The sequence below is a fragment of the Neovison vison genome, chromosome 6, assembly GCF_020171115.1.
Source record: "Neovison vison isolate M4711 chromosome 6, ASM_NN_V1, whole genome shotgun sequence".
Lineage (NCBI taxonomy): Eukaryota > Metazoa > Chordata > Mammalia > Carnivora > Mustelidae > Neogale > Neogale vison.
Genome location: NC_058096.1, coordinates 168,381,842 through 168,400,442, shown reverse-complemented (window position 1 = coordinate 168,400,442; position 18,601 = coordinate 168,381,842). Strand labels below are relative to the sequence as shown.

Genomic DNA, 18,601 nt, shown 5'->3' with positions numbered 1-18,601 from the left:
AGGCTGTCTTTTTTCCATTGGACATTCTTTCCTGCTTTGTCAAAGATTAGTTGACCATAGAGTTGAGGGTCTATTTCTGGGCTCTCTATTCTGTTCCATTGATCTATGTGTCTGTTTTTGTGCCAGTACCATGCTGTCTTGATGATGACAGCTTTGTAATAAAGCTTGAAGTCCGGAATTGTGATGCCACCAACTTTGGCTTTGTTTTTCAATATCCCGTTGGCTATTCGAGGTCTTTTCTGGTTCCATATAAATTTTAAAATTATTTGTTCCATTTCTTTGAAAAAGATGGATGGTACTTTGATAGGAATTGCATTAAATGTGTAGATTGCTTTAGGTAGCATAGACATTTTCACAATATTTATTCTTCCAATCCAGGAGCATGGAACATTTTTCCATTTTTTTGTGTCTTCCTCAATTTCTTTCATGACGAGGAAGTAGTGATGCAACATGGGGGCTTAAGTGGGTAGGAGAAGAATCCATGAAACAAGATGGGATAGGGAGGGAGACAAACCATAAGTGACTCTTAATCTCACGAAACAAACTGTGGGTTGCTGGGGGGAGGGGGGTTGGGAGAAGGGGGGTAGGGTTATGGACATTGGGGAGGGTATGTGCTTTTGGGTAAATTGGAACGGGTGGTGAACCATGAGAGACTATGGACTCTGAAAAACAATCTGAGGGGTTTGAAGTGGCGGAGGGGTGGGAGGTTGGGGTACCAGGTGGTGGGTATTATAGAGGGCACGGCTTGCATGGAGCACTGGGTGTGGTGAAAAAATAATGAATACTGTTTTTCTGAAAATAAATAAATTGGAAAAAAAAGATCACCACTGTGGAGGAGATCTAGGAGGGAAAGCCACTTCTGGTCCCACACCATCCTGGATAACATAAAACAAGAAGAAGAAAGTATCATGGAAGAGTACTCTGGATCAACTACAGAAAGAAATTCTCTCTCACTGAAGTACCATATGGTAATGAGATTGCAAAAAAAAAATGACAGACAAACAAACAAAAAACCCCCCAAAAAACCCCCAAAGGGATGGCACACTTTTCTGTAATTCCCTGGGTACGAATTTGAGTTTACCAAGTCAATGGGTGCTAGTATAGTTCTGAAGGTCGTATTCGATCTTACAGGAAACAGTAAGTTAAAGTGACTTGTGGAATATCACAAGGGCAGACAAAGCATGAGAGACTGTGGTCTCTTAGAAACAAACTGAGGATCGTGGAAGATGGAAGTGGAGGGATAGGTAAGCCTGTTGGTGGGTATTAGGAAGGGCATTTAGTGCATGGAGCACTGGCTGTGGTGCATATTCCATGAGTCTTGGAACACTGAAACATTTAAAATATTAGGATGAAAGAAAAAACATCTTTAGGTCAATCGGAGAACTTATCTGAATCTGGAATATAAGGCTTTGCAGAGCTCACCCTGAATCACTGTATCAAAACTTTATGACTTACTGGATAGGATTCAGAACCTGTTTAGATCAAAATAAATTTTGAACATGGAGTAAAGAAAGTGTCCATAAGCTACCCCTCCAGTTTATCCTAGGAATAACTTCCTACTTGGATGTGGAACATTTTTTACAATCAGTGCAACCACATCCATGTATTTCTAGGGATTCTCAGGGCATGATTTACACGACCCCGCATTCCTGCGATTTGATATTCTCTCAGTATTGACAAATACATATGTCAAGAATTCCCCCCTAGGGCAATAAACACGATCTCTACTCCGAGGGGACAAGCAGCATGAATCACAGCGAGAGCTTGCAGGCAGAGAAAGGCCTATAGTGTAGGATTCCTCTGACAGACCTTATACAGATTAGGCAAAGTCCTAGGGAAAGAGAGCAGAGATACCAACGGCTAAAGGCAGGTGGGAAGGTGCAGCTCTTTCTTCATGGGTCCAGAGGTATTTTCAACCTGGTGAAAATTGGGGATCGTGGGTAAATTGTCGGAAGGGATACAAAGAACTCTGAATGAAATTACCACTCCTGAGCATAGGCTTACAGACGATTCGAAGCATAAATACGATGGATGGGACATCCCAATCAAACAAGGAAAAGCCACAGGACTGGGTGATGAAGAGAGAACCTGTGTGAGTGAGCCATGGAAGTTGAAATAGTCCTTCGATAGGTGCAGAAGGGGGAATTTACGCAGAATAGGCTGCATCACAGGACCCCATCATGGAATCAAGGCATGCATTTAGTGTTGGCCGGACCTCACACTGGCTATTACACACTGATTTGAGCCCTTTGGCTAAAAAAGGAAAAGCTCTGTTTCGCACCTCTTTCGTACTACTCTGCTTTGCATTTTTTCGGCCACCCCATAGGTGGGCCCAGCAGCCGTTCAGTCGTCACTTGTTCACCCATCACACTCACGCACTGCACATCTGTGTTCACAACAAGCAGAGCTCCCTCGATAATTCCCGAGCACTGCAAGCAATGTACTGACACTTCCTTTGTGTCTTCCAGATCCTCCATAGGCGCACTGGAGATTGCTTTTGAGGATAGCATGTAGGAAGGCATCCCATCTCTCCCCAAGTTAAGGTCATCTTTCCATTTCTAGTAAGATAACTCTCATGTTCTCTCCCTCTCTATCTCTCTCTCTCGCTCTCCCTCTTTAGGTCTCTCTCGCAAGAGCTCTCACATGTTTCTCGATCCCATTCAGGTAGGGGAATCCAATGCATAGTAACGGTATGCAATATCCTTGTTTGGCGCCATATTGAGTGAATGTCTCTAACCAGCTGAGAGTTTAAATAGAGAGTAATACAAATGATAGTTCACTGCGCTGTGTGGTTGGTTCCCTAAAGTCTCAGGGAAAGAAAGGTATTGGTCCAGAAAAACTTTCTGCTGAGGGCTTTAACTGCTCACACACTGTAGCATCTTCCTAATTCCCACTTTGGTCCAAGAGTATCTGCTGGGCAGATGAGGAGGAAGGGGTCAGAGGACTCACCTGTGGATACAGTAAGACTAATTTCCCTCTGCTCTTCTGCCTCCAAGTTGTCAACAGCCCTATTCTCTGTTCTCCCATTTTCAGGACAGACAATGTCCTGGCTCTGGCTATAAGATCACCACTGTGGAGGAGATCTAGGAGGGAAAGCCATCTCTGGCCCCACACCATCCTGGATAAAATAGAGGAAGAAGAAGAAGGTATCATGAAAGAGTACTCTGGATCAACTACAGGAAGAAATTCTCTCTCAATTAAGTACCATATGGTAATGAGATTGAAGAAAAAAAAAACAACAACCAAAGGGAAGGCACACTTTCCAGGAATATCCTGGGAACGAATTTGAGTTTGCCAAGTCCATGGGTGCTAGTATTCATCTGAAGGTCATATTCAATCTTACTAGAAACAGTAAAGTTAAAGTGACTTGTCGAATATCACAAGGGCAGACAAAGCATGAGAGACTGTGGTCTCTTAGAAACAACCTGAGGATCATGGAAGAGAGGGAGTGGAGGGATAGTTTAGCCTGCTGCTGGGTAATAGGAAGGGCATTTAGTGCATGGAGCACTGGCTGTGGTGCATATTCCACATATTCTTGGAACACTGAAACATTTAAAATATTAGGATCAAAGAAACAACATCCTTAGGTCAATCAGAGAACGTATCTGAATCTGGAATATAGAGCGAGCAGAGCTCACCCTGATTCACTGTATCCAACCTTTATCATTTACTGGATAGGATCCAGAAACTGTTTGGATCAACATAAGGCTGAACAGTTAGTACAGAAAGTGTTCATGAGATACACCTCCAGGTTTCCCTAGGAATACCACTTTCTACTTGGCTGTGGAGCTTTTTTTTTTTTTTTTTCTTTACAATCAGTGCAACCACATCCATGTATTTCTAGGCATTCTCAGGGCATGATTTACACGACAGCGCATTCCTTGCGATTTGATATTCTCTCAGTATTGACAAATACATATGTCAGGGATCTCCCCTAGGGCAACAAACATGATCTCTACTCCGAGGTGCCTAGCAGCATGAATCACAGCGAGAGCTTGCAGGCAGAGAAAGGCCTATAGTGTAGGATTCCTCTGACAGACCTTATACAGATTAGGCCAAGTCCCAGGGAAAGAGAGCAGAGATACCAACGGCTAAAGGCAGGTGGGAAGGTGCAGCTCTTTCTTCATGGGTCCAGAGGTATTTTCAACCTGGTGAAAATTGGGGATCGTGGGTAAATTGTCGGAAGGGATACAAAGAACTCTGAATGAAATTACCACTCCTGAGCATACGCTTACAGATGATTCGAAGCATAAATACGATGGATGGGACATCCCAATAAAACAAGGAAAAGCCACAGGACTGGGTGATGAAGAGAGAACCTGTGTGAGTGAGCCCATGGAAGTTGAAATAGTCCTTCGATAGGTGCAGAAGGGGGAATTTACACTGGGTAGGCTGCATCACGGGACTCTGTCATGGAATGAAGGCATGCAGTTAGTGTTGGCCGGACCTCACACTGGCTATTACACACTGATTTGAGCCCTTTGGCTAAAAAAGGAAAAGCTCTGTTTCGCACCTCTTTCGTACTACTCTGCTTTGCATTTTTTCGGCCACCCCATCGGTGGGCCCAGCAGACGTTCAGTCGTCATTTGTTCACCCATCACACTCACACACTGCACATCTGTGTTCACATCAAGCAGAGCTCCCTCGATAATTCCCGAGCACTGCAAGCAATGTACTGACCCTTTTTTTGCGTCTTCCAGATCCTCCACGGGGCCCACTGGAGATTGTTTTTGAGGATAGCATGCAGGAAGGCATCTCATCTCTCCCCAAGTTAAGGTCATCTTTCCTTTTCTAGTAAGATAGCACACATATTCTCTCTCTCTCTCTCTCTCTTTCTTTAGGACTCTCTCGCAAGAGCGCTCACACGTGTCTCAATCCCATTCAGGTAGGGGAATCACAATGCATAGTAACGGTATGCAATATCCTTGTTTGGCGCCATATTGAGTGAATGTCTCTAACCAGCTGAGAGTTTAAACAGAGGGTAATACAAATGATAGTTCACTGTGCTGTGTGGTTGGTTCCCTAAAGTCTCAGGGAAAGAAAGGTATTGGTCCAGATAAACTTTCTGCTGAGGGCTTTAATTGCTCACACACTGTAGCATCTTCCTAACTCCCACTTTGATCCAAGAGTATCTGCTGGGCAGATGAGGAGGAAGGGGTCAGAGGACTCACCTGTAGATGCAGTAAGACTAATTTCCCTCTGCTCTTCTGCCTCCAAGTTGTCAACAGCCCTATTCTCTGTTCTCCCTTTTAAGGACAGACAATGATCTGGCCCTGGCTATAAGATCACCACTGTGGAGGATATCTAGGAGGGAAAGCCACCTCTGGCCCCACACCATCCTGGATAAAATAGAGGAAGAAGAAGAAGGTATCGTGAAAGAGTACTCTGGATCAACTACAGGAAGAAATTCTCTCTCACTTAAGTACCATATGGTATTGAGATTGAAGAAAAAAAAAAACAACAACCAAAGGGATGGCACACATTTCGGTATTTCCTGGGAACGAATTTGAGTTTACCATGTCCATGGGTGCTAGTATTCATCTGAAGGTCATATTCAATCTTACTGGAAACAGTAAAGTTAAAGTGACTTGTGGAATATCACAAGGGCAGACAAAGCATGAGGACTGTGGTCTTTTTTTTTTTTTTGAATACTGCTGTAGCTGCCAGTATTTTTACTTTTTTTTTCCCAATTTATTTATTTTCAGAAAAACAGTATTCATTATTTTTTCACCACACCCAGTGCTCCATGCAAGCTGTGCCCTCTATAATACCCACCACCTGGTACCCCAACCTCCCACCCCGTGGCCACTGTGGACTCTTAAAAACAACCTGAGGATCGTGGAAGAGAGGGAGTGGAGGGATAGTTTAGCCTGCTGCTGGGTATTAGGAAGGGCATTTAGTGCATGGAGCACTGGCTGTGGTGCATATTCCATGAGTCTTGGAACACTGAAACATTTAAAATATTAGGATCAAAGAAACAACTTCTTTAGGTCAATCAGAGAACGTATCTGAATCTGGAATATAGAGCGATGCAGAGCTCACCCTGATTCACTGTATCCAACCTTTATCACTTACTGGATAGGATCCAAAACCTGTTTAGATCAACATAAGGCTGAACAGGTAGTACAGAAAGTGTTCATGAGATACACCTCCAGGTTTCCCTAGGAATACCACTTTCTACTTGGCTGTGGAGCTTTTTTTTTTTTTTTCTTTACAATCAGTGCAACCACATCCATGTATTTCTAGGCATTCTCAGGGCATGATTTACACGACCCCGCATTCCTTGCGATTTGATATTCTCTCAGTATTGACAAATACATATGTCAGGGATCTCCCCTAGGGCAACAAACACGATCTCTACTCCGAGGTGCCTAGCAGCATGTATCACAGCGAGAGCTTGAAGGCAGAAAAAGGACTGTAGTGTAGGATTCCTCTGACAGACCTTATACAGATTAGGCCAAGTCCCAGGGAAAGAGAGCAGAGATACCAAGGGCTAAAGGCAGGTGGGAAGGTGGAGCTCTTTCTTCATGGGTCCAGAGGTATTTTCAACCTGGTGAAAATTGGGGATCGTGGGTAAATTGTCGGAAGGGATACAAAGAACTCTGAATGAAATTACCACTCCTGAGCATACGCTTACAGACGATTGGAAGCATAAATACGATGGATGGGACATCCCAATCAAACAAGGAAAAGCCACAGGACTGGGTGATGAAGAGAGAACCTGTGTGAGTGAGCCCATGGAAGTTGAAATAGTCCTTTGAAAAACAATCCGACAGTCCTGAAGGGGCTGGGAGTGGGAGGTTGGGGGAGCCAGGCGGTGGGTATTATGGAGGGCATGGATTGCATGGAGCACTGGGTGTGGTGAACAAACAATGAATTCTGTTACACTGAAAAGAAACTAATATTAAAATTTTTAATATAAAAAAACCACTACCTGAGACTAAGTTAGGGATTACTTAAATGGAAAGATAATCACATAAATAAAAGAAACCCCTACTTATTTTATTCTTAGGTAACAGAAGAAATACAAGTAATGCTATTTAGATAAATCTGATAAAAAGTACAGTTAATATTGGTCTATTAAATATACAAAATTTATGGAAGAGGAGGAATATGGCATAGGCATAGGGGACCATAGTTTTGTCCAGTCCCTGGAATTCAGCTAGAGTTTTCAAATCATTCTGAACACCTGTGAACTCAACCTGAGATCTAAGAAAAGAACTGTTATAATTCTACAAATAGAAAAGTGACCACGTTCTGCAAGGTAGGAGGTGTGGCATGGAGAAGTGAATCCAAGGTGATACATAGGAAGATAAACTGTTGGTGGGGTGGGGTGCATAAACTGCCTATCAGAAAGTGATATAGTAGTGGCGTGCCAACTGAAACTTTTATAAGTCTAATCTGATGAGAGACATCCCTTTTTGAAAAGCACTCAGGTGGAGAAGTAGGTCGGAATCCTCAGTAGAACTGCCTGATCTCATGATCCCCGGGGTCACAGAAAGAATGGGGTGCCTGAGTATGGGAGAGTTCCCAGGTGTTTCAGCAGGGAAGCCAGCTGCAATCAAAGAGCAGAGGAGGGGGCTTTCAGCTCAGTGTTGCCATTAACCACAAACCCCATCCCGTTGGGTAACTGCTCTTAGAGTAAGGGCCCAACACACAGAAAATCCAAGGCAAGACCTCCCTCCCTTCCCCTGGAGGAGCAGCATGAATGTATGCCACAGGAGACTGCAAAGTTTGGAAACTCCAAAGGGGGTAGCATGGCTGAGATAAAAATGCTCAAAGGTTGGGCATGCAGAGAGTGCATACAGAAACCAGGGAGACAAGAGTGATTGACAGATTTTCTTTGAGGGCACACTGAAGAGTGGAGTGTGCCCACTTTCAGCTCTAGGGCTGGACACTGGGAGGCTCACATTTTCATTCTAATCCTCTCAAGTGGTGTGGAAAACCATCAGGGAACAAAAGCCACAAAGAGGAATCTGGAAGCCCTTACTTAGCCTGCCCCCCTGGCAAGGGCAGTGCAATACCACCAGGGTGAAGACCTCCAAGAATCAGCTAAAGCTCAAAGGCTCCTCCCCCAGAAAATCAGCAAGAACTTAGCGCTAGGATAAACTTTAAACAATCACAGAGAACTGCAAAACTCTAGTGCTAGGGGAAAATACTATATAGGACTCATGGCTCCTTAATCTTTCTAGTTTAATTTTCTTTTTTTTTTCCATTTCAACTAATTTCTCATTTTATCAACTCGGGTTTTTAAATAATTTTATTTCAATTTCTTTTTTTTCCAATTTATTTATTTTCAGAAAAACATTACTCATTATTTTTTCACCACACCCAGTGCTCCATGCAAGCCGCGCCCTCCATAATACCCACCACCTGGTACCACAACCTCCCACCCCCCCGCCATAGTTTCTCATGGTTCATCTCCCCTTCCAATTTCCCTCAACTCCCTTTTCCTCTTGAGAGTCAATTATCATATGGTTTCACTTATTTGTGGAGCATAACAACATGGAGGACATAATAGTGTTATTTTAAGTTCACATTTCATAAGATATATGTAATTCCTACAGTAATGTCTCTTGTTTAACTTGAACATTATAAATAATATTTGACTAATTTCAGGCGCATCAGGAGTTGGAAGAAACTATAACTAGAGCAGCAAAGGAAGCTGCTGCTGAATTTGAATCAGGCTTATCTGGGGAGGCGACCTATTTAGAATCTACTTTTGAAAGACATAAAGGTTGTGACGACGTAATTAAAGCATACAGAGAGTACTCAGAGTTTCTGAAGCAAAAGTATAGCATCTGAAAGATAAATAGTAAAAATTTATTTACTGGATGTTTACACAACATTTTAATTCTTTCCTATAAAATGGATGATATGCAAAAATCTTTATTAAAGGAAAATATTTCTGGAAAAAAAAAAGAAATAGTCCTTCGATAGGTGCAGAAGGGGGAATTTACACTGGGTAGGCTGCATCACGGGACTCTGTCATGGAATCAAGGCATGCAGTTAGTGTTGGCCGGACCTCACACTGGCTATTACACACTGATTTGAGCCCTTTGGCTAAAAAAGGAAAAGCTCTGTTTCACACCTCTTTCGTACTACTCTGCTTTGCATTTTTTCGGCCACCCCATAGGTGGGCCCAGCAGCCGCTCAGTCCTCACTTGTTCACCCATGACACTCACACACTGCACATCTGTGTTCACATCAAGCAGAGCTCCCTCGATAATTCCCGAGCACTGCAAGCAATGTACTGACCCTTTTTTTGTGTCTTCCAGATCCTCCAAGGGGCCCACTGGAGATTGTTTTTGAGGATAGCATGCAGGAAGGCATCCCATCTCTCCCCAAGTTAAGGTCATCTTTCCTTTTTTAGTAAGATGGCACTCATGTTCTCTCCCTCTCCCGCTCTCTCTTTCTCTTTAGGTCTCTCTCGCAAGAGCGCTCGCATGTGTCTCAATCCCATTCAGGTAGGGGAATCACAATGCATAGTAACGGTATGCAATAGCATTGTTTGGCGCCATACTGAGTGAAAGTCTCTAACCAGCTGAGAGTTTAAATAGAGAGTAATACAAATGATAGTTCACTGCGCTGTGTAGTTGGTTCCCTAAAGTCTCAGGGAAAGAAAGGTATTGGTCCAGAGAAACTTTCTGCTGAGGGCTTTAACTGCTCACACACTGTAGCATCTTCCTAACTCCCACTTTGATCCAAGAGTATCTGCTGGGCAGCATAGGAGGAAGGCGTCAGAGGACTCACCTGTGGATACAGTAAGACTAATTTCCCTCTGCACTTCTGCCTCCAAGTTGTCAATAGCCCTATTCTCTGTTCTCCTTTTTCAGGACAGACAATGTCCTGGCCCTGGCTATAAAATCACCACTGTGGAGGAGATCTAGGAGGGACAGCCACCTCTGGCCCCACACCATCCTGGATAAAATAGAGGAAGAAGAAGAAGGTATCTTGGAAGAGTACTCTGGATCAACTACAGGAAGAAATTCTCTCTCACTTAAGTACCATATGGTAATGAGATTGAAGAAAAAAATAAAAAACAACCAAAAGGGTGGCACACTTTTCGGTAATTTCCTGGGAACGAATTTGAGTTTACCAAGTCCATGGGTGCTAGTATTCATCTGAAGGTCGTATTCAATCTTACTGGAAACAGTAAAGTTAAAGTGACTTGTGGAATATCACAAGGGCAGACAAAGCATGAGAGACTGTGGTCTCTTAGAAAATACCTGAGGATTGTGGAAGAGAGGGAATGGAGGGATAGTTTAGCCTGCTGCTGGGTATTAGGAAGGGCATTTAGTGCATGGAGCACTGGCTGTGGTGCATATTCCATGAGTCTTGGAACACTGAAACATTTAAAATATTAGGATCAAAGAAACAACATCCTTAGGTCAATCAGAGAACGTATCTGAATCTGGAATATAGAGCGAGCAGAGCTCACCCTGATTCACTGTATCCAACCTTTATCATTTACTGGATAGGATCCAGAACCTGTTTAGATCAACATAAGGCTGAACAGTTAGTACAGAAAGTGTTCATGAGATACACCTCCAGGTTTCCCTAGGAATACCACTTTCTACTTGGCTGTGGAGCTTTTTTTTTTTTTTTTTTTTTTTTTTTTTACAATCAGTGCAACCACATCCATGTATTTCTAGGCATTCTCAGGGCATGATTTACATGACAGCGCATTCCTTGCGATTTGATATTCTCTCAGTATTGACAAATACATATGTCAGGGATCTCCCCTAGGGCAACAAACACGATCTCTACCCCGAGGTGCCTAACAGCATGAATCACAGCGGGAGCTTGCAGGCAGAGAAAGGCCTATAGTGTAGGATTCCTCTGACAGACCTTATACAGATTAGGCCAAGTCCCAGGGAAAGAGAGCAGAGATACCAAGGGCTAAAGGCAGGTGGGAAGGTGGAGCTCTTTCTTCATGGATCCAGAGGTATTTTCAACCGGGTGAAAATTGGGGATCGTGGGTAAATTGTCGGAAGGGATACAAAGAACTCTGAATGAAATTACCACTCCTGAGCATATGCTTACAGACGATTCGCAGCATAAATACGATGCCGGTTGAGTCCTGATTTAGGACCGAGGATGTGATCTATTCTGGAGAATGTTCCATGTGCACTAGAGAAGAATGTGTATTCTGTTGCTTTGGGATGAAATGTTCTGAATATATCTGTGATGTCCATCTCATCCAGTGTATCATTTAAGGCCTTTATTTCCCTGTTGATCTTTTGCTTGGATGATCTGTCCATTTCAGTGAGGGGAGTGTTAAAGTCCCCTACTATTATTGTATTATTGTTGATGTGTTTCTTTGATTTTGTTATTAATTGGTTTATATAGTTGGCTGCGCCCACGTTGGCGGCATAGATATTTAAAATTGTTAGATCTTCTTGTTGGACAGACCCTTTGAGTATGATATAGTGTCCTTCCTCATCTCTTATTATAGTCTTTGGCTTAAAATCTAATTGATCTGATATAAGGATTGCCACTCCTGCTTTTTTCTGATGTCCATTAGCATGGTAAATTCTTTTCCACCCCCTCACTTTAAGTCTGGAGGTGTCTTCGGGTTTAAAATGAGTTTCTTGGAGGCAACATATAGATGGGTTTTGTTTTTTTATCCATTCTGATACCCTGTGTCTTTTGATTGGGGCATTTAGCCCATTAACATTCAGGGTAACTATTGAGAGATATGAATTTAGTGCCATTGTATTGCCTGTAAGGTGACTGTTACTGTATATTGTCTCTGTTCCTTTCTGATCTACCACTTGTAGGCTCTCTCTTTGCTTAGAGGACCCCTTTCAGTATTTCCTGTAGAGCTGGTTTGGTGTTTGCAAATTCTTTCAGTTTTTGTTTGTCCTGGAAGCTTTTAATCTCTCCTTCTATTTTCAATGAAAGCCTAGCTGGATATAGTATTCTTGGCTGCATGTTTTTCTCGTTTAGTGCTCTGAAAATGTCATGCCAGCTCTTTCTGGCCTGCCAGGTCTCTGTGGATAAGTCAGCTGCCAATCTAATACTTTTACCATTGTATGTTACAGACTTCTTTTCCCGGGCTGCTTTCAGGATTTTCTCTTTGTCACTAAGGCTTGTAAATTTTACTATTAGGTGACGGGGTGTGGGCCTATTCTTACTGATTTTGAGGGGCGTTCTCTGAACCTCCTGAATTTTGATGCTCATTCCCTTTGCTATATTGGGGAAATTCTCCCCAATAATTCTCTCCAGTATACCTTCTGCTCCCCTCTCTCTTTCTTCTTCTTCTGGAATCCCAATTATTCTAATGTTGTTTCGTCTTATGGTGTCACTTATCTCTCGAATTCTCCCCTCATGGTCCAGTAGCTGTTTGTCCCTCTTTTGCTCAGCTTCTTTATTCTCTGTCATTTGGTCTTCTATATCGCTAATTCTTTCTTCTGCCTCATTTATCCTAGCAGTGAGCGCCTCCATTTTTGATTGAACTTCATTAATAGCTTTTTTGATTTCAACTTGGTTAGATTTTAGTTCTTTTATTTTCCAGAAAGGGCTTTTATATCTCTGGAGAGGGTTTCTCTAATATCTTCCATGCCTTTTTCAAGCCCGGCTATAACCTTGAGAATTGTCATTTTGAACTCTAGATCTGACATATTACCAATGTCTGTATTGATTAGGTCCCTAGCCTTCGGTACTGCCTCTTGTTCTTTTTTTTGTTGTGAATTTTTCCGCCTTGTCATTTTGTCCAGCTAAGAGTATATGAAGGAGCAAGTAAAATACTAAAAGGGTGGCAACAATCCCAGGAAAATATGCTTTAACCAAATCAGAAGAGATCCCAAATCGTGAGGGGGGATTTCTCCCCCCTCACGATTGGGTGAGGGATCTCCTCTGATTGGGATCTCCTTTGATTGGGATCTCCCAATCTCTTCTGATTGGGATCTCTTCTGATTTGGGGATAAAAAGAGGTTCAAAAAGAAAGAAAGAAAAAAAAGAATTAAAAAAAAGAAAATGAATAAAGAAAAGTATAAAAAAGTAAAATATATATATATTAGATAATCTAGTTAAAAAACGTTAAAAAAGAAAAGGGTAAAATCATAAAAAATTTTAGAAGAAGAGAAAAAAAAATGAAAAAGAAAAAAAAAATAAATTAACTGCAAGACTAAAAAATCACAGGCAGAAAGCCATGAGTTCCGTGGTTTGTTTTCTCCTCCTCTGGAATTCTGCTGCTCTCTCCTTGGTATCGAAACTGCACTCCTTGGTAGGTGAACTTGGTCTTGCCTGGATTTCTTGTTGATCTTCTGGGGGAGTGGCCTGGTGTAGTGATTCTCAAGTGTCTTTGCCCCAGGTGGAATTACACCGCCCTTACCAGGGGCTGGGGTGAGTGATCTGCTCGGCTTTGCTTTCAGGAGCTTTTGTTCCCTGAGCGCTATCCGTAGAGTTCCGGAGGACGGGAATACAAATGGCGGCCTCCTGGTCTCCGGCCCAGAGGAGCCGAGAGCCCCGGGGCCCCGCTCCCCTGTGTGCCCTCAGCGAACAGCTCCTAATAACTCGTGTCTGCCTAACCTCCGGCCGCGCTCTGAGCTCACCGAGCTTGCGACCGGTTCAAGGCAACTCCGAGCTGCGAGCTTACTGTCGGCTCTGTCTCTGCAGCCGGCTTTCCCGTTCCAATATCCGCAAGCTCTGCGACACTCAGACACCCCCAATCCTTCTGTGACCCCGCGGGACCTGAGGTCACGCTGACCCCGTGTGGGCTTTGCCCCGGTTTAGCCTCCGGAGCGATGTCCCTCAGCGGAACAGACTTTTAAAAGTCCTGATTCTGTGCTCCGTTGCTCCGCTGCTTGCCGGGAGCCGGCCCCTCCCCCCGGGGGTCTATCTTCCCGTCGCTTTGGATTCACTTCTCCGCCAGTCCTACCTTTCAGAAAGTGGTTGTTTTTCTGTTTCTAGAATTGCTGTTCTTCTTCTCTTCGATCTGCCGATGGATTTGCAGGTGTTTGCAATCTTTAGATAAGCTCTCTAGCTGATCTCCTGCCAGCTGAGGTAGTCTCAGCCTGCTACTTCTCCGCCATCTTGACTCCTCTCCGCAGCATAAATACGATGGATGGGACATCCCAATCAAACAAGGAAAAGCCACAGGACTGGGTGATGAAGAGAGAACCTGTGTGAGTGAGCCCATGGAAGTTGAAATAATCCTTCGATAGGTGCAGAAGGGGGAATTTACACTGGGTAGGCTGCATCACGGGACTCTGTCATGGAATCAAGGCATGCAGTTAGTGTTGGCTGGACCTCACACTGGCTATTACACACTGATTTGAGCCCTTTAGCTAAAAAAGGAAAAGCTCTGTTTCGCACCTCTTTCGTACTACTCTGCTTTGCATTTTTTCGGCCACCCCATAGGTGGGCCCAGCAGCCGCTCAGTCCTCACTTGTTCACCCATGACACTCACGCACTGCACATCTGTGTTCACATCAAGCAGAGATCCCTCGATAATTCCCGAGCACTGCAAGCAATGTACTGACCCTTTCTTTGTGTCTTCCAGATCCTGCATGGGGCCCACTGGAGTTTGTTTTTGAGGATAGCATGCAGGAAGGCATCCCATCTCTCCCCAAGTTAAGGTCATCTTTCCTTTTCTAGTAAGATAGCACTCATGTTCTCTCCCTCTCCCTCTCTCTTTTTTTTTTTTTTCCCAATTTATTTATTTTCAGAAAAACAGTATTCATTATTTTTTCACCACACCCAGTGCTCCATGCAAGCTGTGCCCTCTATAATACCCACCACCTGGTACCCCAACCTCCCACCCCCCCGCCACTTCAAACCCCTCAGACTGTTTTTCAGAGTCCATAGTCTCTCATGGTTCACCTCCCCTTCCAATTTACCCAAATTCCCTACTACTCTCTAACGCCCCTTGTCCTCCATGCTATTGGTTATGCTCCACAAATGAGTGAAACCATATGATAATTGACTCTCTCTGCTTGACTGATTTCACTCAGCATAATCTCTTCCAGTCCCGTCCATGTTGCTACAAAAGTTGGATATTCGTCCTTTCTGATGGAGGCATAATACTCCATAGTGTATATGGACCACATCTTCCTTATCCATTCATCCGTTGAAGGGCATCTTGGTTCTTTCCATAGTTTGGCGACTGTGGCCATTGCTGCTATAAACATTGGGGTACAGATGGCCCTTCTTTTCACGACATCTGTATCTTTGGGGTAAATACCCAGGAGTGCAATTGCAGGGTCGTAGGGAAGCTCTATTTTTAATTTCTTGAGGAATCTCCACACTGTTCTCCAAAGAGGCTGCACCAACTTGCATTCCCACCAACAGTGTAAGAGGGTTCCCCTTTCTCCACATCCTCTCCAACACATGTTGTTTCCTGTTTTGTTAATTTTGGCCATTCTAACTGGTGTAAGGTGATATCTCAATGTGGTTTTAATTTGAATCTCCCTGAGGGCTAATGATGATGAGCATTTTTTCATGTGTCTGATAGCCATTTGTATTTCTTGATTGGAGAAGTGTCTGTTCATATCTTCTGCCCATTTTTTGATGTGTTTGTCTGTTTCGTGTGGGTTGAGTTTGAGGAGTTCATTATAGATCCTGGATATCAACCTTTTGTCTGTACTGTCATTTGCAAATATCTTCTCCCATTCCGTGGGTTGCCTCTTTGTTTTTTTGACTGTTTCCTTTGCTGTGCAGAAGCTTTTGATTTTGATGAAGTCCCAGAAGTCTATTTTCGCTTTTGTTTCCTTTGCCTTTGGAGACGTATCTTGAAAGAAGTTGCTGTGGCTGATATCGAAGAGATTACTGCCTATGTTCTCCTCTAAGATTCTGATAGATTCCTGTCTCACGTTGAGGTCTTTTATCCATTTTGAGTTGATCTTTGTGTACGGTGTAAGAGAATGGTCGAGTTTCATTCTTCTACATATAGCTGTCCAGTTTTCCCAGCACCATTTATTGAAGAGACTGTCTTTTTTCCACTGTATATTTTTTCCTGTTTTGTCGAAGATTAATTGACCATAGAGTTGAGGGTCCATATCAGGGCTCTCTACTCTGTTCCACTGGTCTATGTGTCTGTTTTTATGCCAGTACCATGCTGTCTTGGTGATCACAGCTTTGTAATAAAGCTTGAAATCAGGTAAGGTGATGCCGCCAGCTTTATTTTTGTTTTTCAACGTTTCCTTAGCGATTCGGGGTCTCTTCTGATTCCATACAAATTTTAGGATTATTTGCTCCAGCTCTTTGAAGAATGCCGGTGGAATTTGGATCGGAATGGCATTAAAAGTATAGATTGCTCTAGGCAGTATAGACATTTTAACGATGTTTATTCTTCCGATCCAAGAGCATGGAATGGTCTTCCATCTTTTTGTGTCTTCTTCAATTTCTTTCATGAGTGTTCTATAGTTCCTCAAGTATAGATCCTTTACCTCTTTAGTTAGGTTTATTCCCAGGTATCTTATGGTTCTTGGTGCTATAGTAAATGGAATCGATTCTCTAATTTCCCTTTCTGTATTTTCCTTGTTAGTGTATAAGAAAGCCACTGATTTCTGCACATTGACTTTGTATCCTGCCACGCTGCTGAATTGCTGTATGAGTTCTAGTAGTTTGGGGGTGGAGTCTTTTGGGTTTTCCATATAAAGAATCATGTCATCTGCGAAGAGAGAGAGTTTGACTTCTTCATTACCAATTTGGATACCTTTTATTTCTCTCTGTTGTCTGATTGCTGTTGCTAGGACTTCTAATACTATGTTGAAGAAGAGTGGTGAAAGTGGGCATCCTTGTCTTGTTCCTGATCTCAACGGGAAGGCTGCAAGCTTTTTCCCATTGAGGATGATATTTGCTGTGGGTCTTTCATAGATAGATTTGATGAGGTTCAGGAATGTTCCCTCTATCCCTATACTTTGAAGCGTTTTAATCAGGAACGGATGTTGGATTTTGTCAAATGCTTTTTCTGCATCAATTGAGAGGACCATGTGGTTCTTCTCTCTTCTCCTATTAATTTGTTGTATCACATTGATTGATTTACGAATGTTGAACCATCCTTGTAGCCCAGGGATGAATCCCACCTGATCATGGTGGATAATCTTTTTAATGTGCTGTTGGATCCTGTTGGCTAGGATCTTGTTGAGAATCTTAGCATCCATATTCATCAGTGATATTGGTCTGAAATTCTCCGTTTTGGTAGGGTCCTTGCCTGGTTTGGGGATCAGGGTAATGCTGGCTTCATAGAAAGAGTCTGGAAGTTTTCCTTCTGCTTCAATTTTTTGAAACAGCTTCAGGAGAATAGGTGTTATTTCTTCTTGGAAGGTTTGGTAGAATTCCCCAGGGAATCCGTCAGGTCCTGGGCTCTTGTTTTTTGGGAGATTTTTGATCACTGCTTCAATCTCGTTATTAGATATCGGTCTATTCAGGTTGTCGATTTCTTCCTGGTTCAATTTTGGTAGTTTATATTTTTCCAGGAATGCATCCATTTCATCAAGGTTGCTAAGCTTATTGGCATATAACTGTTCGTAGTAACTTCTGATGATTGTTTCTACTTCCTTGGTGTTAGTTGTGATCTCTCCCCTTTCATTCATAATTTTATGAATTTGGGATTTCTCTCTTTTCTTTTGGATTAGTGTAGCCAGTGGCTTATCGATCTTATTGATTCTTTCAAAAAACCAGCTTCTAGTTTCATTGATACGTTCTACTGTATCTCTGGTTTCTCCCTCATTGATCTCAGCTCTAATCTTGATGATTTCCCTTCTTATGTGTGGAGTTGGTTTGATTTGTTGTTGATCCTCCAGTTCTTTAAGGTGTAGAGACAGCTGGTGTGTTCTGGATTTTTCAATTTTTTTGAGCAAGGCTTGGATGGCTATATATTTTCCCCTTAGGACCGCCTTTGCTGTATCCCATAGGTTTTGGACCGAAGTGTCTTCATTCTCATTGGTTTCCATGAATTGTTTCAGTTCTTCTTTGATCTCCTGGTTGATCCAAGCATTCTTAAGCAAGGTGGTCTTTAGCTTCCAGGTGTTTGAGTTCCTTCGGAACTTTTCCTTGTGATTGAGCTCCAGTTTCAAAGCATTGTGATCTGAGAATATGCAGGGAATAATCTCAGTCTTTTGGTATCGGCTGAGTCCTGATTTGTGACCCAGTATGTGGTCTATTCTGGAGAAGGTTCCGTGTGCACTTGAGAAGAATGAGTATTCTGCTGTTTTAGGGTGGAATGTTCTGTATATATCTATGAGGTCCATCTGGTCCAATGTGTCGTTCAATGCTCTTGTTTCTTTATTGATTTTCTGCTTCGATGATCTGTCTAATTCTGAAAGAGGCGTGTTAAGATCACCTACGATTAGTGTATTCATATCAATATGACTCTTTATCTTGATTAACAGTTTTCTTAAGTAATTGGCTGCTCCCATATTGGGAGCATAGATATTTACAATTGTTAGATCATCTTGGTGGATAGTCCCTTTAAGGATTATGTAGTGTCCTTCTGTATCTCTGACTACAGTCTTTAGTTTGAAGTCTAATTTATCTGATATGAGAATCGCTACCCCAGCCTTCTTTTGAGTCCCATTGGCATGAAAGATGCTTCTCCACCCCTTCACTTTCAGTCTGCGTGTATCTTTAGGTTCAAAATGGGTCTCTTGTA

At 42.8% G+C, this 18,601-nt stretch overlaps 1 long non-coding RNA gene across 1 annotated transcript; it reads left to right on the top strand.

The window, feature by feature from the left end:
* The first annotated feature begins 5,325 nt into the window (after positions 1 to 5,325).
* LOC122910604 lies at positions 5,326 to 9,850 on the top strand. Its single transcript, XR_006385253.1, has 3 exons — positions 5,326 to 5,367; positions 9,424 to 9,467; positions 9,837 to 9,850. It is a non-coding gene; the product is annotated as an uncharacterized LOC122910604 (long non-coding RNA).
* The last annotated feature ends 8,751 nt before the right edge of the window (positions 9,851 to 18,601 follow it).